The sequence below is a fragment of the Tenrec ecaudatus genome, chromosome 13, assembly GCF_050624435.1.
Source record: "Tenrec ecaudatus isolate mTenEca1 chromosome 13, mTenEca1.hap1, whole genome shotgun sequence".
NCBI lineage: Eukaryota > Metazoa > Chordata > Mammalia > Afrosoricida > Tenrecidae > Tenrec > Tenrec ecaudatus.
Window position 1 is genome coordinate 102964871 of NC_134542.1, and position 24257 is coordinate 102989127.

The 24257-nt window shown below is 42.6% G+C and overlaps 1 protein-coding gene and 1 long non-coding RNA gene across 2 annotated transcripts in view; one reads left to right on the forward strand and one right to left on the reverse strand.

The window, feature by feature from the left end:
• Positions 1 to 24257, reverse strand: part of GYPC (glycophorin C (Gerbich blood group)) — a 51966-nt gene that overhangs the window by 7145 nt on the left and 20564 nt on the right. The window lies entirely within an intron of this gene.
• On the forward strand, positions 10402 to 23685 carry LOC142424565 (uncharacterized). The gene is made up of 4 exons (XR_012779373.1): positions 10402 to 10639; positions 11496 to 11664; positions 14021 to 14218; positions 16937 to 23685. It is a non-coding gene; the product is annotated as an uncharacterized LOC142424565 (long non-coding RNA).

Sequence of the window (24257 nt, forward strand, 5' to 3'; positions counted from 1 at the left end):
CTCATGGGCACATTTCCGTTTCAAGTGAAAAAATGCCAAATGTGCAAAAGAGCTGGTGGCCCTTACTCCTCTCACCCCCTCCACGGTGCAGGCGCCTGCGCAGAGGGATGCCGTCTATGGCTTGAGTCAAGCTTGGGCAAAGACCCTCCCTTCTGCAGGCAGGAGGAAAGCTCCGTTCTGAGGAGAATTGGGTACAGGCTGGGTGCCAAACAGCATAGACATCCTGAGAGATCCAGTAGCACTCGCTCCTTGGAATTGTCATCCTGTTCCACTCAGAGGCAGGATCTGGCTGAGCTGGCCTCTCAGAAAGGCCTAGACTTGAATACCTTCTCCAACTTCCTGGACCAGTGGAGAAGCCTTCTGGGCAGCATTCTTTGAGAGGAAGCCATAGCTGTCCCTATTTGTCAAGTTTGTTGCACTACCGTGGTTTGGGTGTTGCTGTGTAAATGCCGAAGTGCTTGCTGGCATTTCAAACACCAGCAAGGTCACACAGGGTGTACAAGTTTCAGTGGAGCTTCTACACAGAGGTAAAGAAAGGCCGGTAGATAAACATAAACAACAAGGATATTGAAACCCTATAGATTGGTACAGAATAAGGTCTTGTTATCTGGGAGATGCGCTCCCTAGCTGAGAAGGCAACTGTTGATTCAAGAGTGCTGGTAACTCTGAGGCTGGCAGAGGACCAGGAAATGATTCCTTCTATAATAGATGTAAGGAGCCTTCGTGGTGTAGTGGTTACATGTTGGGCTGCGATCTGCATAGTCACCAGTTCGAAACCACCAGCAGCACCTCAGGAGAAAAACTGGACTTTCTACTCCCATAAACAGTTACAGCCTCAGAAACCCACAGGGGGTCATGCTGAGTCAGAATTGAGTCGATGGCAGTGAATTTGGTTTGGTTTCGAACAATAACAACATCTTGTAAACAGCTAACTGACTCTCTCATCGGTGTACCCTGGTTGGGAACCCTCCTGGCTTTCTTTTCAGAGCCCCTCCTTCCCAGCCCCTCCACTCCACTGTGCTGCTAAGTCGGCATGCTGCAATTGTACCTGTTCTACCCTCTAGCTTGTTCTAAAGTAAGATTCGATCACATGTACCGAGAATGCCCATCACTTCCCCCACAAACCCATACGTGGTTCTTCCTGGAGGCAGTACAAACAGGTGTGCTGGATCCATCTGGTATAAACTATAGTTTCTCCGAGGGGCCCCAGGAGCCGGTCCTCATTTGGCACTGCAGGTGAGGGAGGCCAAAGGAAACTTTGAGAGGATCACACCACGTGTAGTGGCCCATGAATTCCCTTCGGTTCTGCTCTCCATTATGTCAGTCTTGCGTCCTCTCCAAAAGTTTACCAGGCAATAGCCTTGGGGCTGGCTGTGACTTCTTCTAGAACATATTTACTGTTCCTTTTTATTTTCCTGGGGTAGGGGGTGTTGTTATTTTGTTTTGTTTTAATTCATCATTTGATTGGGAGCTCTTACAGATATTATAACAATCCATAATCCAGTTAGATCAAGCATAATTTTACAATTGCTACCACCAGCAGTTTCAAGACATTTTCTTTCTTCTTGAACTCTTTAATATCAGTTCCCCTTTATGTCCCTCCCCACTCCCCACCAGGAACCTTTATTATTATTATTATTACAGATTTGCCATATCTCACCCCATACAGTAATTATTGCTACTGCAATTCTGTTATTCGTTCACCTCCAGTGAGGTTATACAGTCATCATTGCTACCAGCTCCCGCTTCCCCCCTTCCCCCTTCCCATTCCCTCAGGGAACATTGCTCCCATTACTGTTTCTGAAGGGTCATCTTTTGGGCTTTCATGCATCAAACACTCTGAATTATACAAATGAGCATATACAGGTCTAATAAGATTGATGAGGTAAAACAAACCATGATAGTAAGGGGAGGGAATATTAAAGAACTAAAGGATAGTTATGTGTTTCATCAGTCCTATACTGCTCCCTAAATTTATCGTCCCTTTCGTGTGACCCTTCTGTGAGGGACTGTCCAATTATCTCACAGGTGGTTTTGAGTCTCCACTTTGTCCACGCCCCTTCACATCAAGTTGGTTGCTTGTTTTTGAACTTCTGATACTTATTCCCATGGACACCTCATGATCACAAATACTGCTGTGCTTCTTCCAGGTGGGCTTGTTGCTTTGCTGCTGATTGGCCGCTTGTTTAACTTCACGCCATTAAGACCCCAGACACTCTATCTTTTAATAGTAGGGCCCATCAGCTTTCTTCACCACATTTGCTTATGCACCCATTTTGTCTTTGAGGATCGTGTCAGGCAGGAAGGTAAGTATCATACAGTGCCACATATTTAGAACAAAGTGTTCTTGTACTGAGTTAAGATTTAAGTAGACGCCCGAAGTCCATCTGCTTCCTTTTTGTATTTACATACATATACATACATAGACAAATACACCTAGCTTTATATATATTGTATATACTTGTGTATAAGCCAAGTTTGGGGCACACTTTTTATGCAATTTTGTGATAAAACTAGGTGCCTCCGCTGATATTCAGGTTGGCTTATACGTGAGTATCTACAGTATTTACATATATACATATCTATCTTTATACCTTTATATATAATTTTTACTTTCTTGTTCTTTCTCTTTTTTTCCTCCTGCGCCACCATCATGTTTACGCTTCATTCACCCCTCAGTAATTCTCTCGGATACATTTCAATAGATCCGACACAACCAGGAATGCTCCATCCTCCTCACTGTCAATTTTAAAACACTTGTTATTCCCTGTCCCTGTCATTATTGAGTCACCGCTCACCTCCGCCGACCTCCATTCCCCACCCACCTCAGAACTGTTGGTCCCTCCGCTGTCTCCTTGGGATTGCCTGTCCTATCTTATATAGATAGACACCAAAAGAAAAAGATTAAAACTCATAATAATAAAGACCATACAAATAGTTCCAAGCTTGCGACATGAAATCCCCTCCCTAGATGAGAGCGCTACGGAGGACAGCACTGAACATACAGTTTGGGGAGAAACGCTAGTCTGACCCACCCACAGGGGGGCAAACCATGAGGGAAGTGCAATGACCAGCAATGGGAGCAAAGGAATCCCGACTGTAGACTTCTGACTCACGGGGCAGCACTTGGCACCTCATCCAAACCCGTTAGGGGTTTTCACAAAGGGCCACATTGAAAGTCTAAAGGTGTAAGAAGGTGGCGGGGAGGGGTGGGGGACACACTAGACCGCTCCATCCTGACTGTGGGAAGTGCGCCTCTCTGGCACAAATGCTGAGCAATGAAAGGCTATCGGTGCTGTTGGACTGATGGTTCGCAGTTCTTTAGAACGTGAGCCCAGTTATTGCTCCGTTTCACTCACTTTGTCATTACCTTTCCGCATAAAAAGGAACATCCTACACTTTGTTCACACAAGCACACACACACAGGTGTACACACATACTCAGGCACTCATGCATACAGACATGTACTTGCACACATGCATGCACACCACTCACACACACAGGTGCACATACATCAGAATGCTCTTACATACATATTCACATGCACATGTACACATTCACACAGGTACACACACATGTGTGCATAGATGAGTGGCCCTGCCCCTCAGTTACAGGGGTGCCGCCTCCTCTGGCCTGAAACACAGGCTCCCGCAAACACAGGCCATCGCTTTGCCGACAGAATGTGAACTCCAGAGATGGCGGTTGTGGGCAGGTGCCCCCGAATCGGTTCTGACTCACAGTGACCGCAGGGACAACAGAAAGAAACCCTGCCCAGTCTTGTGCCGGTGTGCTTATGTCTGAGCCCATTGTTCTTGAAGTTCATATCTCTTCGATCCCAGCCCCTGACCAGACATATGGGTGAGTAAAATCCAGGAATCACTTGTGGAAAACGTCTGTAAGAAGCCTCCGTGCTTCGTTAGGGGATGTGAGGATCAAGAGAACACAGTGCTCACCCAGGAAACTACCCAGTGATCGTTCCCTAACCCTAAGATCTAGCACGAGACAAACAGAGTGGGGCTGAAGGCCTGGCCTCTCTCACAAGGAACATCAGAAATAACTGACGCCTTCTGACCTTGGACATCTGGGTGTCTTTGAAATATTACCTTAAGATAAATGTTACTCTGTTAAATTCTCACTACAAGAAAGCCCAGGCTGTACTTTACACCCCAACATCTGACACCAAACTAGGTGAATGAATGTATGATGTTGCATAAATTATCCTCCACATCTCCTGACTGAATTTGTTTATCATTTTATTATTTCCCCTGTAAACCTACCTCTCACATACTGGATAAATTGCCTCTTTATGATTTTCCATGTTAGTTATTAAATGATTACTCAACAGATGAGAACTAAGCTTTCAATTATGTTGATGGCTATTATTTATCAAGTTCCTGGTATGTACCAGCCTTTTGCAGAGGTCTCGGGACTCAAAGGTGAGTTTGTGACTATGTGCATCTGTGTGTCTTTGTGAGTTTGCATGTGACTGGATGTCTCATGTGTGCACATCTGTGTTCATCTGAGTGCCTTTCTCTGAGTCTCTCTGTGTGACTCTGTGTGTCTGTGTGTGTGTGTCGGTGTACTTGTGTGCGAATCTCTGTATATATCTGTTTGGGCACGATTACATGTGATCAACACATATAATTTGAGTACAGTCTACTGGCCTCTGTGTGCCCCAGTACCTCTGCAGCCCCGCTTGCTCTCCAGCTGCATAACACACGCTAGTCTTTACTACCTCTCTGGAGGGCTTCAATGATTTAAAAATCATTTAGTTGCATTTGCAGCCCAATTAGGTACCTAACTACGTGGCTAAATATCTTTGCATGAACTGCACGTGTAAATGATGATGATTTGGCTAGCCATGCTTTGGTAGGAGGATCTCAAAAAGGTTCATGAGTTGGTGAACCAAATCACTCAAAAACCAAACTCACGTCCATCGAGTCAGTTCTGACTCAGCGTGACCCTATAAGATCGAGGAGAACTTTTCCCTGTGAATTCATTTCCAAGATTGTAGCTCTTTACCAGAGTTGAAAGTCTCAATTTTTCCTCCTACAGCATGGACGGTGGTTTTAAACTGCTGACCTTGCGGTTAGCTGCCCGAAATGGATCCCACTCCATCACCAGTGTTCCTTAGTTGGTGACCAGGGTGCAGAAAATAGTTTATCCTCTTTCACTGCTGATAGGCGGTAGCACTGGGCCCTGTGTGAGAAGCTGCCCCTGAGGGAGAGGCAGCAGTTGGGACAAAGAACTCTGCTACATCAGAATTCCAATAAAAAGTCTCAGGTAAGGCCCTCACATGGAGGCAATACTTAAGCCCATCTACAGAGAGGCAGTTACGGTTCCCTCCATGACATGTTAAGGAGGTCAAAGGGGTCCAGGGAAAGCAGGACCAACCCAGTTTGTACACAAGAAGCCCAGAGGTGAAAGAGTAGAGGAGGGATTTTAGAGGAAAGTTGGAAGCCTGCCATTGTCCACCTCCTTTCCCAAAGTGCTACGTCTCGTCTCGAGCCAGTGAGGGGACACATGAGGCATATTTAGGAATTTGAGTTTGTTCTACAGGAAGGGACAGCCTGCTTATCATGATGGCATGCAGGGGCTCACTCTTCGCATGTATAACGGGAATGATTCGAGTACCAAATGAACAACAAATGAGACGGTGTTTAAAGAAGCTCAGCATAATGGTGACAGATACCTGCTTTATGTGCAATGGTGTTAGAAGGCTTTGTGTTGATTTTGACTCATCACAAATCCACAAAGCAGAGGAGGACTACCTCATAGTGTGTCGTAGGCTTTAATCTTTATGGGAGAATATTTTCAGGTTTTACTTCTGCAGAACTAATAGAGGAATTCAAACTACCAGCGTTTCTGTTAGCAGCTAAGCACTTCACCATTACACCTCCAGGGTGTCGTTTTCACCAGTGCTCTTGCTGCTTTTAAGTGCCTTCTAGTCTGTTCTAAGAGCAAGCCAATCTACAGCAAAGGAAACGTGTCCCTTTGTTTAAGTTCATGATTACAGCCACTATGTAATTCATCTCCTTGGTAATTTTTCTTGTGTATTGCTGACCCTCTACTTTACCAAGCATTATGTCCTTCCTGAGAAATGCTGTTGTTGCTAGAGACTGACTCATTATGACCCTACATACACCAGAGTAAAACACTGCCAGGCCTCTGCCGTCCCTACAATTGTTGTTAGGTTCCAGCCCCACCCCCACCCCCATGGCAGCCACTGTGTCTATCCATCTTATTGAGAGTCTTCCTCTTTTTCGCTGCCCTGCCACTTTATCAATCACAGTATCCTTTTTTCTGATAATGTTTCCAAAGTCTGTGACCAAAATCTTGCCTTCCTTGCTTCTAAGAATATTCTGGCTGTACGTCTTTCAAGATCAATCTGCTTGTTCTTTTAGCAGTACATGGTACTTTTAATATTCTTTGTCATGACCATCATTCAAATGCATTGATTCTTCTTTGGTCTTCCTTATTCAATGCCCAACGTTCACATGCATAGGCGATTAAAAATATCATAACTTGGTTCAAGTTCCCCTTAGTCCTCGAAGTAAAACGCTTGGTTTTGGAAACTTTAAAGAGGTCTTGTATAGCAGATTTATCCAATGCAATGCAACATTGATTGTGGATCCAAGGAAGACAAAATCATTCACAACTTCAATATTTTCTCCATTTATCATGATTTTACCCATTGGCTTTGTTGTTAAGAGTTTTGTTTTCTTTATATTAAGTTGCAATCCATCCTGAAGGCTGCAGCCCTTGATCTTCATGAGCAAATGCTTCAAGTCCTCCTCACTTTGGAAGTGAGGAAGGTTATGTCACCTGCATGTTGTAGGTCACTAATAAGCCTTCCTCCAAACTTGATGCTTCCTTCCTCTTCATATAGTTCAGCTTCTCTAATTATTTGTTCAGCATGCAGATTACATAAATATGGTGAGAGGACACAACCCTGATGCAAACTTTTCCTGATTTTAAACCATGCAGCATCACCTTGTTCTGTTCCCGCAACTGCTCCTTGGCCCATGTATAGGTTCCTCATGAGCACCACGGGAATTCCCATTGCTTTGATCCAAACTGTTGACTGCCTTAGCATAGTCAATAAAGCACACGTAAACCCCTTTCTGCTATTCTGCTTTCAACCAAGATACAACTGACATCAGCAATGATAGTCCATGTTCCACATCCTCTTTTGAATCTGCATGTGACAGGCAGCTCCCTCGCACTGCACTGCTGCAGCCGTTGTTGGATGATCTTCAGCAAAATTTTACTTGCATGTGATAGCAGTGATACTGTTCTTTAATTTCTGCTTTCTGTGGACCACTTTTCTTGAAATGGGTGCAAGTGTGGACCTCTTCCAGGCAGTTGTCCAGGTAGCTGTCTTCCAAATTTCCTGGCACGGGCTATTTAGTACCTCCAGTGCTTCGTCCACCCGTTGAAATGTTTGGATTGATGTTCTGGCAGTTTCTGGAGTCTTGTTTTTGGAGGGTGCCTTCAGTTCAGTGTGGACGTCTTCCTCCAGTTCCATTAGCTCTTGCTCATGTGCTACCTCTTGAAATGGTTGAATGTTGAATAGTTTTGTTGTTGTTATTGTTATTGTGTTGTTGTTTTTGTCACAGTGACTCTATGTGTTACTTTAAACTTTTCATTAATCCTTCCTACATATTTCAGTATTTTGTCCACAGAAATTTGGGGGCTTGAATTATTTTTTTCTTCAGTTCTTTCACTTTAAAATATGCTGAACATGTTGCACATTTAATTAAAATACTTTGTTTTTGTCTTCTCAAGCTGCCCTTTGGAATTTTCTGTTCAGCTCTTTTACTCTATCGTTTCTTCCTTTTGCCTTAGCCATGCACATATTGTGGTGGCTTGCATGCTGCTGTGGTGCTGAAAGCTATGGCACTGGTATTTCAAGTCCCAGCAGCATCGCTTAAAGTGAAAAGGTTTCAGCAGAGCTTCCATAGTAGATGGCACAGTAGTCTCATACAATATTTATTATTTCGTGATGTACTAACTTCATTCAGCCTAATGATCTCCAGGTTCATCCATGTCATGAAGTACATCATGGTTTCATCTCAGTTTTTTAGTGATGCACACATAGTATTTCATTGTGTGTATGTGCCAATGTTTCTTTACCAATTCTTCTACTGAGGGTCATTTGGCCTATTTCCAGTTTCTTGCTATTGTGTACAGTAGTGTGATAAACATTGGAAGGCATATGTGTGTTTATGATATGGCTCTTACTTCTTTAGGGTTTATACCCAGCAGAGGGATTGCTGGACTGCATAGAATGTTTATTCCTAGCTGCTTGAGATAGCACTATCTCACTTTCCACAATGGTACATATCAAAGATTACAGCTTTTATTATGTAATGCGCCTCAACATAAGGAGAACAAAAATCCACACATGACTAATAAGTACGATGATTAGTGAAAAGATTGAAGTTCTCAAAAATTTCATTTTACTTGCATCTATAATCAACACTTTATAAAAAGAGAAGTCGAGAAATTAAAGAAGCATTACTCTGGGAAAATCTGATTTAAAAAAACCTTTTATTTCATTTTTTAAATTAACAAATGTTTTAATATGCCTATGCCATTTTGAGAAGTTGTAGATTATTTCTAATTACAAATATTTATAAATTGTATATTTAATTACAAATAATTACAATAATAATTCAATGCCAAAAAGTTAATAGTAATAATCTTATCATCACAAAAATATGTAATTTAATTTGAAGCTCAACTTACAATTTCTTTCCTTTCTATCTTTTTATTTATTTTTAACTTTACTGTGAATTGGGTAAAGATCAGATTACTAGTTTTACATTCAACAATTCACACACATTTTGTTTCATCTCATTGGCTACAATCCCCTCAATGTAGTATCACTTATCCCACTTCCTACCTGTGTTTATTTTTATTCATTTCTCTTTCATAATCCTCTGAACTTTGTCTTTGGGTAAATGCTGCCCTTTTTATCTCAAATAGTTGATCACCATAAGGTGTGTGTACCCCAGTAGTAAGTTTATTCCCCTTATAAATCTACTTGGCTGCATCAGTGAGTTCCGGCATAGGAACAATTATGAAGATGGTACAGGACCATGCAGTGTTTTGTTCTGCTGTGCATTGGGGTCATTATGGGTCAATGCCAACTTGATGGCACTTCACCACCAACAACAACAACAACATAAACCTGCCAATTATTTGACTAAAAATTGAACTATGTGGTCAAATTCTGTTCCAGACTGAAGGGTGACTAAGAGGCATAGTCTTGGGGGTTCCACAAACTTCGACCCAACCAGTAAATCTGGTCGCTTTTTATGATTTAGGGTTTTGTTTTACATTTTCTTCAACTCTATTCAGGATCTCCTAAGATGATCCTATTCAGATCAATTGGCAGTAGATGTTTGCATGATCCATTAATTTCATGTGTCTTCATTTTCATCACTCTTCTTCCCTCGGGACAGGGAGAGACCAATAAATGCAACTTACAAACTTTAACCCCCCAGTTGCTACTTATCAAAGTCGGTTGTAGAACATTGCCTTGATGGGCATGTAATTCCAACTGACCTCAGTTGTACACCTCAGCCTCAGAGACTCATTCCCTCTAGGTGTTTGGTTATGTTTAAGAAGTTTTCATAACTTTCCCAGCATGTATGCTCCACCACATTCCTCAATATATTTTAGCAAAGGTAAACACAATTATCTTCTGTCAGAACAACAGCTATTTGTGAGTTTTCTCCCACTCTCTTCCTCACTCCTGCTCAGCCTGTGTGTGTACACCATCATTGCAAGGTTGTGTACGTGATAGTGTTTACCTTTGTTGTCTTTAACTCTTGCATTCCTCACAGCATCTTCACCTCCTACCCCCACCATTTTTGGCCTACTTCCCTCTTATTACAGATTGCCTTCCCCTACACGTGTCTGTCCTCCAGCCAATGGCTTACCTCCCTTTCCTCCCACTCTGGCTAACCCTCACAGGGGGCATCTTTGAGAATAGTGCTCTCACCCAGTATTTATTCTCCTGTGATCGAGTAGTTTCACGCGGCAGAATATCCTCCAAGTTTCCACATTATGATGTATTTCATAGATTCATTTGGGTTTTTCTTAATGATGGATACTATTCTATTTTGTGTACTTACAAACGTCACATATTCCTTCTTCCACTGGCAGGAATTTCGTTTGTTTGCATCTTTTTGTTATTGTGACTTGGGTTGCAATGAAAATGGTGTGCATATGTATCTATTCATGTTGTGGCAGGGCATGGGAGCAGAGATTTGGAATGAGCCTGAGCATTGGACTACATTTCCCAGGAGCCCTTGCTGTCCTCTCGCAGAATTTCCCAACACTGTTTCCTGAGACTATTTAAAAGGTTGTTTCCACGCGGGTGGGGAGCCAGAAGCATCACTGAGCCAGTTCTAGGAACGGATGCAGTGTTTCTCTCTCCCAGGAGCTTCTTAATAGAACATTTCTATGCGAAACCCCGTTCTGTGCCTCTCAGAGTGAATGTTTATTTTGGGAAGGCAGAACCTGAAGCCAGGAGGCAGCGCGGTCCGGGTCGCTGGGCTACAGCGTGCTTCCCACGGGCATCAGGCGACCCAGGCAGCCCTGCGCTGAGAGCCCAGTCAGCGGGGAGGTGAGCCAACCCTCTGGGAGAAAGTCCCCTCTCTCTTTGCTGTCAATCCTAGAAGATCTAAACGTTCCCTCAGCAGGTCGGTTACTGTGAAAAATCTCGGGAAGCTGAAGGGAAGTCGAGAATATAAAATTGGAGTGTTTTCAAATGAATGAATCGGCTGCATTCTCAGGTGTAGGAAAAACAGGCGTTGAGTGTAACCTGCCTAATTTCTACAAGCATGCATTTATATCCCCAAGATGGCGACCGCCAAGATGCCACAAGGCGCACCCGCCTAGAATAGTCTCCAGTGTGGAAACCAGATCCCTCCTTTATGGATAACCAACCGTCTAAAGGGTGCATTTGCTGCAATTGGTATAGCACGGCCCTTAAAACAAAATGTTGGTAAAATGTAAGTTTTACTTCTGCTGCAGGCAGAAGCAAGGGTGTTCCAAAATCCTCTAAAGACACCATAGTCTTTAGAACTATTTCTTCCAAGGTTCCTAATGGCTGTAGTGGGGGTCTCTACCATGCCTTTGCCACCTGTTACTATAATCCTTATCATCTTCTGCCCTAGTCATGCAGGTTATGCTTACTCTGGTGGGTGAGTGCAGAAAGCTCTAAATGACGCAAGTTACCAAGCATAAAATCTTGGGCACATCTTTCTCACCTAAAGAAGACCAAGTGCCTCACTTGGTGGCCAACCAGCTACAGACAGAACTTTGAAGTTAGGCACCCTCCTGATTCAGCCATCAGTTAGCCTCTTCTCTGGTGGGTTAACTCACCTGCAAGTACAACTTAACTATCTCCACACGTGCTACTTGTATCTTGTCCTCAAGCGTCACGTTGATTACCTGTCTAGTTATCTTTTTCCTTTCAGGGGGATGGACACTTGGATGAAGAACGCTTCTGTTGAACTGTCGAAAGCCAAGGCAAGTGCTGGTGATCTAATGCAGCGTTCAGTCTGTCACAGGCAACCCTGTTTTCATGGTCATTTGATTCTGCCTCCCACTTTAAACTTTTGCAAGATTTTACTTCATGTAATTAAGGTAAATTATGATCTTCCTTTTAGTAACCTGACTACCTCTAGTAGTCCCTTATTTTAAGCTCATTTAAAACCTAGTGAAATGATTACCTGTGTGGTACACCGTTGCCTAAACAATATCCTAACTGGCCCTTCAGGAAAATAGCTGTGGGAGTACTGCTCCGGGCCCTTCCTGGACACTTAATGAGTGATGCCAAGGAGGTGTAACAGAATTTGGAACTGCAGCATTGCATGTTGAAAAATGAATAAGAAGAAAACTCTTTTGTCCAACACTCGGTTTGGAGTTAGTCACTTTTAAGAATTTTAATCCCTAGCTACAGTTAAATTAAAACGGTCTTGGGGAAAGGATGGGGAAGAAATGGGGAGCTGATATCAGGGGCTCAAGTGGGAAGAGAATGCTTTGAAAATGATGATGGCGGCATATTTGTAAATGTGCTTGGCACATTGGAGGGATGTATGGATTGTGATAAGAGATGTGAGACCTCCCCAATAAAAGCATTTTTTTTTTATTAAAACAGTCTTAGAAATGTATCGGTCACCGTGGGCTGGCAGCACAGCAGTAGTGCTTGAACTCTGTTGCCAAAAGGTCCCAAACAACAAGGGCTTTGAGCTTATTGTTTCTTTCCCAGTCTGTGTGGTAAAACTTACTCCTTAGCACACATGGATAGATAACACAGGGAAGTTCGGAAGAACATCCACAGAATGAGACATTGGGCCACATAGGTGCACACTCCAACAGTGCTACCGACAACAGACTTATCTAAGTGGCTGCCATAGAGCGGTGCACAACAGGAAGTTCAGCTCCACATAGGAGAGTAGTCATTCTAGCTGCATCCCACTCAGTAGTATCTTTCCCTGCTGCCGCCCACGTAATAGAGGTAAAGAACAGGTTGGACCAAGGAGATGAACATGAGCCCTGGTCGACACTATGAACTTTCCTGGTGCAGACAGACAAGATGGGACCCAGTGGGACCCTGGCACTGAGAGCATAGAGAGCCTGGCATGGCCGCCACCTCATCCCGGCTGAGGCCCAGGTGAAGTCTCCGCGTGCTTTCTGCAGCCTCGGACCCAGAGGCTTGAATGTGTCAGTGTTAGAGGCTGAAAGGCATTTGTGCTGTACCCAGAGCCCTGCTCTGGTCCTGCGCCTCCACTCAACCCAAAGCCATCCCGGGACTCCAGCTACACACATGTTTCTAACCACTAAACAGCACAAGTAGCCAGAACAGAGCCTAGAAACAGCAGGAAGAAAGAGTGTGTTTATATAATGAGGGAGACACACAGACACGCACAAATTAGGAAGTGTGGCCTGAAAGTCTCCCCAGAATTAGAACATGTAGGAAAAAGGAGTTTTCTTTCTTAATCCTTTCGTGTCAGCCTATTCAACTAACCAACCCCTCCTGACTTTATAATAAAGCTTACACTTTGAAGCATGAAGTAGTGATTTGGATTCTGCATGCATACAATCCGTGCAATATCTTGGGACTGCATTTCCCAGAAGCCCTTGCTACCTCTAGCAGAATTTCCCAACAGTCTTTTTCCCTGGAATATTTAAAAGTATTTTTCCATGGGTGAGGAGAGAGAAGTACCAGTCAGTCAGTCATGGAAGCTGGTGTGGTGATTTTTCTCTCTCTCTCCAGGGAGATTATTTTTTTTTTTAACATTTTATTAGGGGCTCAAGCAACTATTATCACAATCCACACATATACATACATCAATTGTATAAAGCACATCTGTACATTCTTTGCCCTCATCATTTTCAAGGCATTTGCTCTCCACTTAAGCCCTTTGCATCAGGTCCTCTTTTTCTTGCCCCTCCCTCCCCGCTCCCCCCTCCCTCATAAGCCCTTGATAATTTATAGATTATTATTTTGTCATATCTTGCCCTATCCGGCTCCAGGGAGATTCTTAATAAAATTTGTCTATGTGAAAACCCTATTCTTTGCCACCCAGAGTAAAGATTTGGGGAAGGCAAGAACCAGAAGCTCTGGTAAAAAAGGTCATGCCTTTTCTCTTTCCCACTTTAGCTCCCCACCCTCTGGTTTTTGGTGGAATTTTTTAGGTGTTGAAGTTCCTCTATAGATAGATATATGTGGGCAAGCTCCCTGCATGGTCTTCACAGTCCCCTGTCCATATCCTGTGCTTTTTATTTCCCTGCTGCTTATTTATTAAATGCAAAGAGACTGAACACATACACATTTCCTCCTAGCATAGAAGTCTTGTCCCAGAAATTACCATCTAAATTATTGCTTTCTTTGTTGTTTTTAGGTGTCACTGGGTTAGTTTCTACTCATAGCAACCCTAAGTATGAGAGGAAAACTTACTGACCAAGTACCGTCCTCACAATCATTGTTCTGTTACAGTGATTTTGCAGCCACTATGCCAATCCCTCTTGTGGGAGGTCTTCATCTTTTTCCGTGACACCTTATTTTACCCAGCCTGATGTCCTTCCCCAGGGACTGGTCTCTCCTACTAGCACACCAAGAGTGAGAAGAAGCGTCACATTTTCACTTCCGCGGAGCATGCCGGCAGATTCGTGCGTTCTTAAGGAAGTCCGTGCTGTATGTAAGATTCATTGCCAACACTGTAAACCAAAGGCATCAATTGTTCTTCAGTTGTCCTTATTTATTATTCAGTTTTGCCTGCATGTGAGATGTATCTTAATTTTCACAGTGACATCCTTGCTTATTCTTTCTTTGAAATTACGTAGAAATTGGTTTTCTTTAACTCAAGTTAGTTTGTAATAGTTGAAAAGACAACTAACTAGAGACAACTGCTCCAACTGAAAATGAGAATCTTAAAATGGATGACATTTTACTCCTTGATTCACTTCCCACTTGCTAAGTGTAGATTATATCTTTGCTTTTTCACGGTTTAAAGAAGATTTTTGCAGCATATGGCCCCAGTGCAAGACCACAGAGCTTCCAAAAGTTCATGGGAGGATTCCATTGTCTTTTAATTCCATTTTCCACAAGCGCTTTGAAACCGCCTTCATCATTAAATGATTCAAAGTCCTCTTCTCAAACAAGGTTGTATCTTCTGCATATTGCTGATTACTGACGAATCTCCCTCCAATGCTGAAGTTTTTTTCCTTATAGTCAGTCCAGTGTGGAGACTAGTCAGAGAATGTCAGCAAAGTTACATGTGGTCGAATGATGATGGGGTCTGGTTAAAGTCGAAAGACTCACTTATGATAGCACAGAAAAGTTGCTTGTGCTTGTCACATGCGAGCTCTTGTAGTGCTGCTGATATAATAAACAGGATGTAGTTCTTCCAAAGCAAAAACTGGTTACTTGACAGTTAACAAAATAAAAATTCAAAAGAATATAAGGCTTTAAAGTGTGAACTGTTTTAAACGGCCTGGTTTACCCTGGCCTCTTCAACACATCTTACCCGGAAATTGGCAACCTAGTGGCATCTTAGGAGAAGGGACAAGGACCAAGATAACACATTACTTTTCAGACTGAAGTACTGGTTTCTTGATCAAAGCAAGAAGCCTTTCCTTAAACAAATATAGGAAACAAATGGAAATTGAAGCCACAGAAGAAATATCAGTCAGTATTCAAGTAAGAAGTATTTAAGAGGAAAGGATTAGGGAAGAACAGATAAATCATTTTGTCTTAATCAATATACATTTCAAATACTTATATTCTTTTTAATTATTTTATAATGAATGGAAATTTTATTTTAATACCTTCTAAGTACTTATTTTTGGTTTTAAGCATTTAAGAATTATGCTTTTAGGAAAAGGAAAGAAATAGGATGAATGTTCAATATAATACATTATCATGAGTTTATTTTCCTTGCCTTTGCCCTTCTTCTTCCATTACTACCACATTCAACATAATTTATCAAGCTCTGTTATTCATCTACTTGGATGACTAGTTCACACTAGAAGACCAAGACAAGATTAAGGAAACTTGGTCACTTGGGGCAAGGAGCACCCACTGCTGGTCAGCGATTGTAGACAAATAACTCTCTAGATATTTGTTTTGAACTCTCTAGAAATTTAAAGTTATCTAAGTACAGAAAAGACAGCCTACATTTTGCAGGAACACGTGGAAGTTAGAAAGAAAGAATCTGAAAAAAAGAAAGAATCTTTCTCAGACGATGAGACCAACAGGTATGGCGAGGAAGAGAGGTGGGAGAGGGAGGTTCAGGGAAGCAAACTTGACAAGGCCAAAAGGCATAAGTTTGAGAAGTTGACGTCCGAGAAGGAGTATGACTGATAATAAAGGGAAGAGAACATCAGTTACTGACTGACGCAGTGTGAATAATAATTTATTCTATATTTGGATATATCTACCTACTAAATTACTTCCACAATTAACATCACTTAAAGTGTGTTTAAAATAAAGGCATCTAAAATATTCAAATTCACATTAACATGGATTGTATTCATCGTGGGCGATATCCCATGAGTTGGGTGGAATGAATAGATTTCAAAGGGAGTCTGAGATAGTGTGACTGATGAGGCATGTTGTCATGCTTGATCTACCCAGAGAATTTGCAGTCAGAAACCGGCCTTGGACAGGGAGATGTGGACTTATTCACAGCAGGAGCCTTTGCTGCTGGCTCACGATGTACATTAGACTCACTTGGGAACTTAAAGGATACCAATGTCCAGTAGTTGACATAAAATACAGAATCCCCAATTACATTTCAATTACTGGTAAATGACAAATACATATATTTAGTATAAATACACCCCAAATCCTGCACGTCAGAACTACAGATTATTCAGGTCTTATTCTGAACTCTTTTGGGAGAAGAAACCCCAAAAGAGGTCTTTGGATCTTGGTCAAGGCTAGAGTCATAGTACAAATCAGCTTGGAAAAAAGTTTTAGTAATGGCTGGTTTCTTGTATGATCATCTCACCTGCCCCTATTATTATGTGATCCCCTCACAGGCTTTTTAGATAGCAACACAATGTGTTGAATTTTAAGTGGTTCAAACACATGCAATATGTCCCTCCCAGGGAGGTACCACCCCATTGCCACAGCAGGGCCAACACCTTTCTCGAACAGGCCCTGTCGTCTCTGGTCACCAAAAGCATGTTCTGTGTCTAAGAGTAAAGAAGGGTCCTGGTTTTGCAAGCAGTGCGTTCAACTGCCCCAAGTTCTCAGAGGCAGAACCTTGGGGAAAATGCAGCTGCTGAACTTGGGTCTAGACCAATATTATCAGCCCTAAGCCCACAGGAGTAGTGAAAAAATAACCTGCAACTACCTGATAAGTAGCTCAGCTCTACTCACATAACTCTGCTCCCTTTACTGTCCTAGGCTTATCGGGGTCAGGGCTAAGCCAAGCAGCCCTTCCATCAGCTTGAGTCAAGGGGAGAAAAGCAACTCAGATACAGCCAGCAAGAGGCCCACTGAGAGACAAATTCTGTGTCCTGCAGATGCAGACGGAGCTGCCATCGCCCCTCCCACTCAGAAGCAGAGTCCCAAGATCCCCACCAGGGAAGAATCATACTCCGGACTGAGTCAGAAATCCTGCCCACCAGGTCTGACTTTCTCATGTAGACCGAGTTCATCAAAGAGGCCAGGCCTGTAAAGGTGGGGCCCTGCAGTTCTCCTAATGATGGTGTGGGGGGGCGGGCAGTGCTCAGTGCTCTAAGGGCAGCCATTTGTCCCCAAAGAAGTTGCTTTATCGAGAAAAGGTCACTGCCTGCCTGTAGCGGAGCCTGTGAAACGAGAAACTGTGGAAACAACTCCCAGACTGTAGTCTTGGTTCTGTTTGCTATTGGTGTGGTCCTGGGAAAGGAACTTTAATGCTTCTCCAAAACCGTTTGCTCAGGAACACTCATTAGGCAAAGTTATCTGCAGACACCAGACAGTTCTTCTAAGAAAGCGCATGGTCCCAGTCTCCTCCCCAGGAGAATGTACATGGACAGTACAGCGCTCTCTCTCTCTCTCTCTCTCTCTCTCTCAGAATGCTCTCTTCACTCCCTTACCCTCCACTGCACCAGACCAGAAGGAGAACAGAGTGAGGAGGAAATATGAACATGCTTTGGTATGTACTAGCGATTCTACTGAAAACAGTGGCCGTTTCTAGACTTCCCACAAGACCTAAACTCAGCAGGACAGGGGGGTTAGATGCTATAATAGGTAGCAGACAAACAGTCCCAGTAGCTCTCCCTCATCTCACCAGGCTGACCGCATCTCCTTGTTCATCTGCCCATTACCACCATGCAAGCCGCAGGGCTATCCCTCCACCATGCCAGATCTGCTTCTACCGCAGGTCCCTTGCATTTGTGGGACTCTGCCCATTACATCTTCTCTAAGATAGTTGTGTGTTCAGCTCCCTTGCTGCCTTCAGGTTTTCCTCAAAGTCCCCTCTCCTTCTCAGGCCACATGATTTAAAATGTTACCCCTTCCTCGTCCCTTTACACCCCCCTTATTTTGTTTCCTAGATTAATTTTTCTCCCCAGCATTCAGCATCACCTGACGCAATGATACTCTACTCCTGCATCTCTCTCTCTCTCTTTTAAAAGTCTTCCTACTCCCCTTTGTAGTATTTCTGGTTTATTCACTGCCACGTTCCCAGAACCTACATGAGGGTGTACACACAGTGGCCCTCTATGGGGAATGGCAATACTCCCTAGGGTGGGGGCGGAGACAATGCCAAATGGATTTGGGACCCACCATTTTATAATGAGTCACCTGTGGGCACACTTCAACTCTGGTTTGCACCTCCAAGTCTGAGGAGTGGAGCTAACAACACATGAGGCGTTGAGAGGTTTCAATCGTCTGCTCACTCTCCCTATTTATTGTCAGTGATGAATCATGCGATTTTTCTACTGTGGGTTCTGGTGGCTGATGCCTGAACAACAGTTCATGAGGAAACCGAAAGTGACCCTTGTTGTTGTTGTTGTGCCGTTGAGTCACTTCTGACTCATTGCAACCCTATCTACAATAGAACAACCCTCACCCCCACCTCTGGTCTGTGCCATCCTCACAATTGTTCTTATGTTTGAGCCCATCAGTGTAGCTACTGTGTCAATCCATCTTGTCAAGAGCCTTCCTCTTTTGGGCTGCCCGTCTACAAGAATGATGGCCTTCTCCAGGGACTGGTTGCCATCCGTGCTTCTAAGGAACATCCTGGCTGTACTTCCTCCAAGATAGATTTGTTTGTTTTGCCAGTCCATTGTACTATCAATATTCTTCACTAGCAAGATAATTCAAACACATTGATTCTTCTTTGGTCTTTCTTATTCAATATCCAACTTTTAAATGCATATGATGTGATTGAAAATACCATCGCTGGGGTCAGGCACCCACTTTTCTGTTGTCCGTCCCCCAGAGAGGAGGTTATATGTAGATCCCTGTAATCAGTTCCCCCCTTTCCACCCCACCTTTCCTCCACCCTCCCGGTATCTGCACTCTCACCACTGATCTTGAAGGGGCTATCTGTCCTGGATTCCCTGTGTTTCCAATTCCTATTTGTACCAGTGTATATCCTCTGGTCTAGTTGGATTTGTAAGTAGAATTGGGATCATGATGGGTGGAGTGGGGGTAGAGAGGAAGCATTTAAGAACTAGAGGAAAGTTGTATGTTTCATCTTTGTTACCCTGCACCCTGACTGGCTCGTCTCCTCCCTGCGACCCTTCCATAAGGGGATGTTCAGTTTCCTGCACGTGGGCTTTGGGTCCCCAGTCTACACTCCCCCTCATTCACAATGTTATGATTTTTTGTTCTTTGATGCCTGATAACTGACCCCTTCGACACCTCATGATCACACAGGCTGGTGTGCTTCTTCCATGTGGGCGTTATTGCTTCTGAGCTAGATGGCCATTTGTTTACCTTCAAACCTTTAAAACCCCAGATGGTATATCTCTTGATAGCCAGGCACCATCAGCTTTCTTCACCACATTTGCTTATACATACATTTGTGTTCAGTGATTGTGTCGGGAAGGTGAGCATCATGTAATGTCAGTTTAATAGAACAAAGTATGCTTGCATTGAGGGAGTACTTGAGTAGAGGCCCAATGTCCTTGATTTTATTTACTGTAATTCTTTCTGCCTTAATGATGTATATAGTTATTTCTATAAATACCCTGAGTACTGCTTATACCATGCAATGAAAGATTTGATATGTTCTATTTTCACTCTCATATGTTTCAAGGAATGTTTTGATTGCATTCTGTATTTCTTCAATTACTCAATAGTTCTTAAGTAAAGTGTTGTCCATCAGACAAAGGTCTTATTACTAAAATATACAGTACTCTGCCAGCTTACAAAAAGAAAAAAACTAATTGCCCACTGAGGAGGTGGGCAAAGGACCTGAACAGAAGTTTCACAAAGGCAGAAATTGAATGGCCAATAAACATATGAGAAAATGTTCCCAATCATTAGCCATAAGAGAAATGCAAATTAAAACAACTATGAGATACCACCTAACACCCTCAAAGACAGATAAAATCAGATTCATAGAATCTAAGAAAGTAACAAGTGTTGGAGGGGCTGTGGTGAGATAGGAACTCTCGTTCACTGCTGGTGGACCTGTAGATATGTACAGCCACTATGGAAATTGATTTTGCAATATCTGAAACAGATGGAAATTGAGCTAACATACAACCCAGCAATCCCCCTGTTGGTCATATACCCAAAAAGGCAAAAAAAAAAAAAAAAAAAAACCACGGCCAGACATCTGTGCTCCAATGTTCATTGCAGCACAGTTCACAATTGAAAGGAGTTGAAAACAGCCTAAATTTCCATCAACAGACAAAAACCCGTGGTATATTCATGCAATGGAGTACAAATATCCCTAAAAAGCAGTGATGAACACATGAAGCATATCACCACATGGGAAGAACTGGAGAAAAGTATGCTAAGCAAAGTAAGCCAAACACAAAAGGGCAAGTACAACATGAGTCCACTGAGGTAAGTTTTAAAAAGTAAAAGGGGCATAGTGGAAAAGCTGCTACATACAAACATTCCTGGGGTGAGGTCCAGGTAGTATGGCGGAGGCCAGACCCAATCCAGGGATACATATGGCAGCCAACTAAATAGGAGGGTGAAAAAAAAATTTAAAGACATGGGAGGCAATAGAACAGGGCTATAATCTACCCAAGGGGAGGGTATGGTTTATATCTCCACAGGAGAGGAGAGAGGGACCAGACTTCAACCCAGTAGGCCAAGACGTGATTGCAACATACCGGCATGAAGCAGGGAACCAGTAGAGAGGTCTGTGGGGCCAGCGCCAAGCCCCAATCCCAACTATGTGGACAGCCCCCTCCCACACTCCCCTGAGAAGAATTCACTTCAGAGAATAGCACTGAAGCTACAGCTCAGGGAGAGGGGAGATCTGATCAGAGCACACAGAAGAAAACAAAGAGGGAAAGAGAGAGTGAAACACATCCTGGCCCACCAAGCCCAGAGGATGATATTCCTGCTCAGAGCAGCCAATGCACACACAGGACCATATGGCCGGCCCCACCACGAGACATGATATCCCTCATTGACCCATAGCACTACAAGAGACAACACTGGAGGCACAGTGGGGGAATTGTGCCCAATATGACCCCACCACAAGGTGTGCAAGAGAGCAGCAAGAGGAGCAAAGCAATTAAGTCCCCAGGGAATACAAAAGGTAGACTTTGGGTCCAGGGCATGCCACCCCCTCAGACAGGACCAGAAAATACTCCTAAAGGTCAACAAACAAACCTGGAACTATTCAGAGACTTTTCTTTTTTTCTTTTTGTCATTAGTTTTGTTCTTGTTTGGTTTTTTTGTTTTCTTTTGTTGCTTTGTTTAGCTCTGTCTGATTTTTGTACATATTATTGTCTCTGCATGTTTATCTAGATAAGATAGGTGATTTAAACAATCTATGTGGGATATAAAAAGACTGTTCCCCAGCTTGTCTCCCCCAAATATATATATTTGTCAGACTTAGGACATAGCTTGCAACTAAATGATTATCAAGTCATCTCCCTGAAGGAATCAGCCATCCAAAGCAAGCAGTCCCTACTGTCTGTCCCACCACAGGTGGGGCTCACTCCCTGCTGTTAGGGACAGTAGATTGCTTCCCCTGAAAGCTTAGACCAAATCAAGTCTCCAGCTTAAGGGCAATCAAGGTTAGGCTGCCATCACGAATCTTGTCACATGTATACCCTTAATCCCCCCTCTTCCTATAGCATGTACACCCCTATATCTTCCCCCTCCCATTACTGTAGTACCTATAGTACATTCCCTCCCTGTTACACATGTCTTTGCCTGTAATTAGGGGGTTTGCATGGTCCCAAAAGATATATAAGCCTTGGTTAGTAATAAACCTCTCTCCTGCCCTCTCTGCCCACGCTGTGTACGGACCTGGCTATTAAGATCATAGCCATCCAAGAGGTGAGCATGCTACCATGAAATGTGTCTGACTTCTTTATTTTATTCTCTCTCTCCCATCTCTCCTATTTCTCTATGACTTTATTATAATCTTTATGTAACTTAACCATACAATTGCACTTATCGAACCCATGATTCGTTGTGGGGTGCTGGCTTTACCCACAAATCCAGAGCAGAAAACAAGGAGACCAACAGTCCTGGGGGGACACAGGAGAGGGGGAAAGTGGGGGAAAGGAAGTGGTGTTAACAAATCCAGGGACAAGGGAATGACAAGTGATCTAAATTGATGGCAAGGAGGGAATAGAATGCCTTGTGTGGCTTGATCAAGGGCAATGTAACCAAGAGGTATTGCTGAATCCCAAATGAAAGCAGAATATGGTAGTGGGACAGGAGGAAAGTAAAAGGAAATAGAGGAAATAACTAGGAGGCAAAGGGCATTTATAGAGGTCTAAATACAGGCATGTACATATGTAAATATATTTATATATAACAATAGGGAAATAGATGTGTATATATTTATATGTTAAGTATTAAGGTAGCAGATGGACATTGGGCCTCTACTCAAGTACTCCCTCAATGCAAGAATACTTTGTTCTAGCAACTTGACATTCCATGTTCATGCCTAACATTCCATGCTCAGCTTCCCAGCACAATCGCTGAAGACATAATGGGTACATAAGCAAATGTGATGAAGAAAACTGATGGTGCCCAGCTATCAAAAGATATTCCATCTGGGATCTTAAAGGCTTGAAGATAAACAAGCAGCCATCTTCCTCAGAAGCAACAAAGTTCACATGGATGAAGTATACCAGCCTGTGTGATCATAAAGTGTCGATGGGATCAGGCATCAAAAAACCCAGAACAAAAAATCAAATCAATGTGAATGAGGAGGAGTGCAGAGTGGAGACCCAAAACCCATCTGTAGACAGTTAGACATCCCCTTACAGAAGGGTCACAAGGAAGAGGCAAGCCAGTCAGGGTGCAGTATAGCACCGATGGAAACATACAGCTTTCCTCTAGTTCTTTAATGCTTCCTCCCCACTACTATCATGACCCCAATTCTACCTCACAAATCTGGCTAAGCCAGTGCATGTACATGGGTACAGATAAGAGCTGGAAACAAAGGGAATCTAGGACAGATAAACTCCTCAGGACCAATATTGAGAATAGTAATACCAAGAGGGGAAGGTGGAGGGAAAAGGGGGTAACCTATCACAATGATCAACATATAACCCCTTCCCAGGGGGATGGACAACACAAAAGTGGGTGAAGGGAGACATCAGTCGGTGCAAGACATGATAAAATAATAATAATTTATAAATTATCAAGGGTTCATAAGGAGGGAGGGAAAAATGAGCTGATACCAAGGGCTCAAGTAGAAAGCAAATGTTTTGAGAATGATGATGGCAACATATGTACAAACGTGCTTGACACAATGGGTGGATGTATGGATTGTGATAAGAGCTGTATGAGCCCCCAATAAAGTGATTTTTTATAAAAGAAAAAGGAAAGTGTTGTTTAATTTCCATGTAATTTTTTTGGAGTTGATAATTCTATAATTGATTTAAATTTTTACAGCATTCTGATATGAAAATGTTTTTAAATTTTTGATGCTTGCTTTATGACCTAAAATATGATCTATTCTTGAATAACTACCATGGGTGCTACAGAAGAAAGTGAAATGAATTTTGTTGAGTGTTCTATACAATTTTAAGAAATTTATTAAGTCATTGTGCTTCATTTTAATCTGTTGATTTTCTTTCTAGTTGATCGATCTTTAGTTGAAAATGATGCACTGAAGTCTAGTATTATCGTATTATGATGTCTCTTCATTTCTATAAGAATTTGATTAATATATTTTGATAACCTTTCATTTGGTGTGTATATATTAATTATGTTTATGATTTCTTGTTCAAGTAAAACTTTCATAATTATATAACGATCTACTTTGTCTCATTATGTCATTAACTTTGATGTCTATTTTGTCTGATATTAATTTTGCTTCTCCAGCTTTCTTTGATTGCTGTTAGCTTGATTACTTTTTTCCATCCTTTGATTTTTTTTTTTTTTTTTTAAACATTTTATTAGGGGCTCATACAACACTTATCACAATCCATACATAGACATACATCAATTGTATAAAGCACATCTGTACATATTTTGCCCTAATCATTTTCTTTTTTTTTTTTTTCTTTTACATTTTATTAGGGACTCCAACAACTCTTACCACAATCCATACATATACATACATCAATTGTACAAG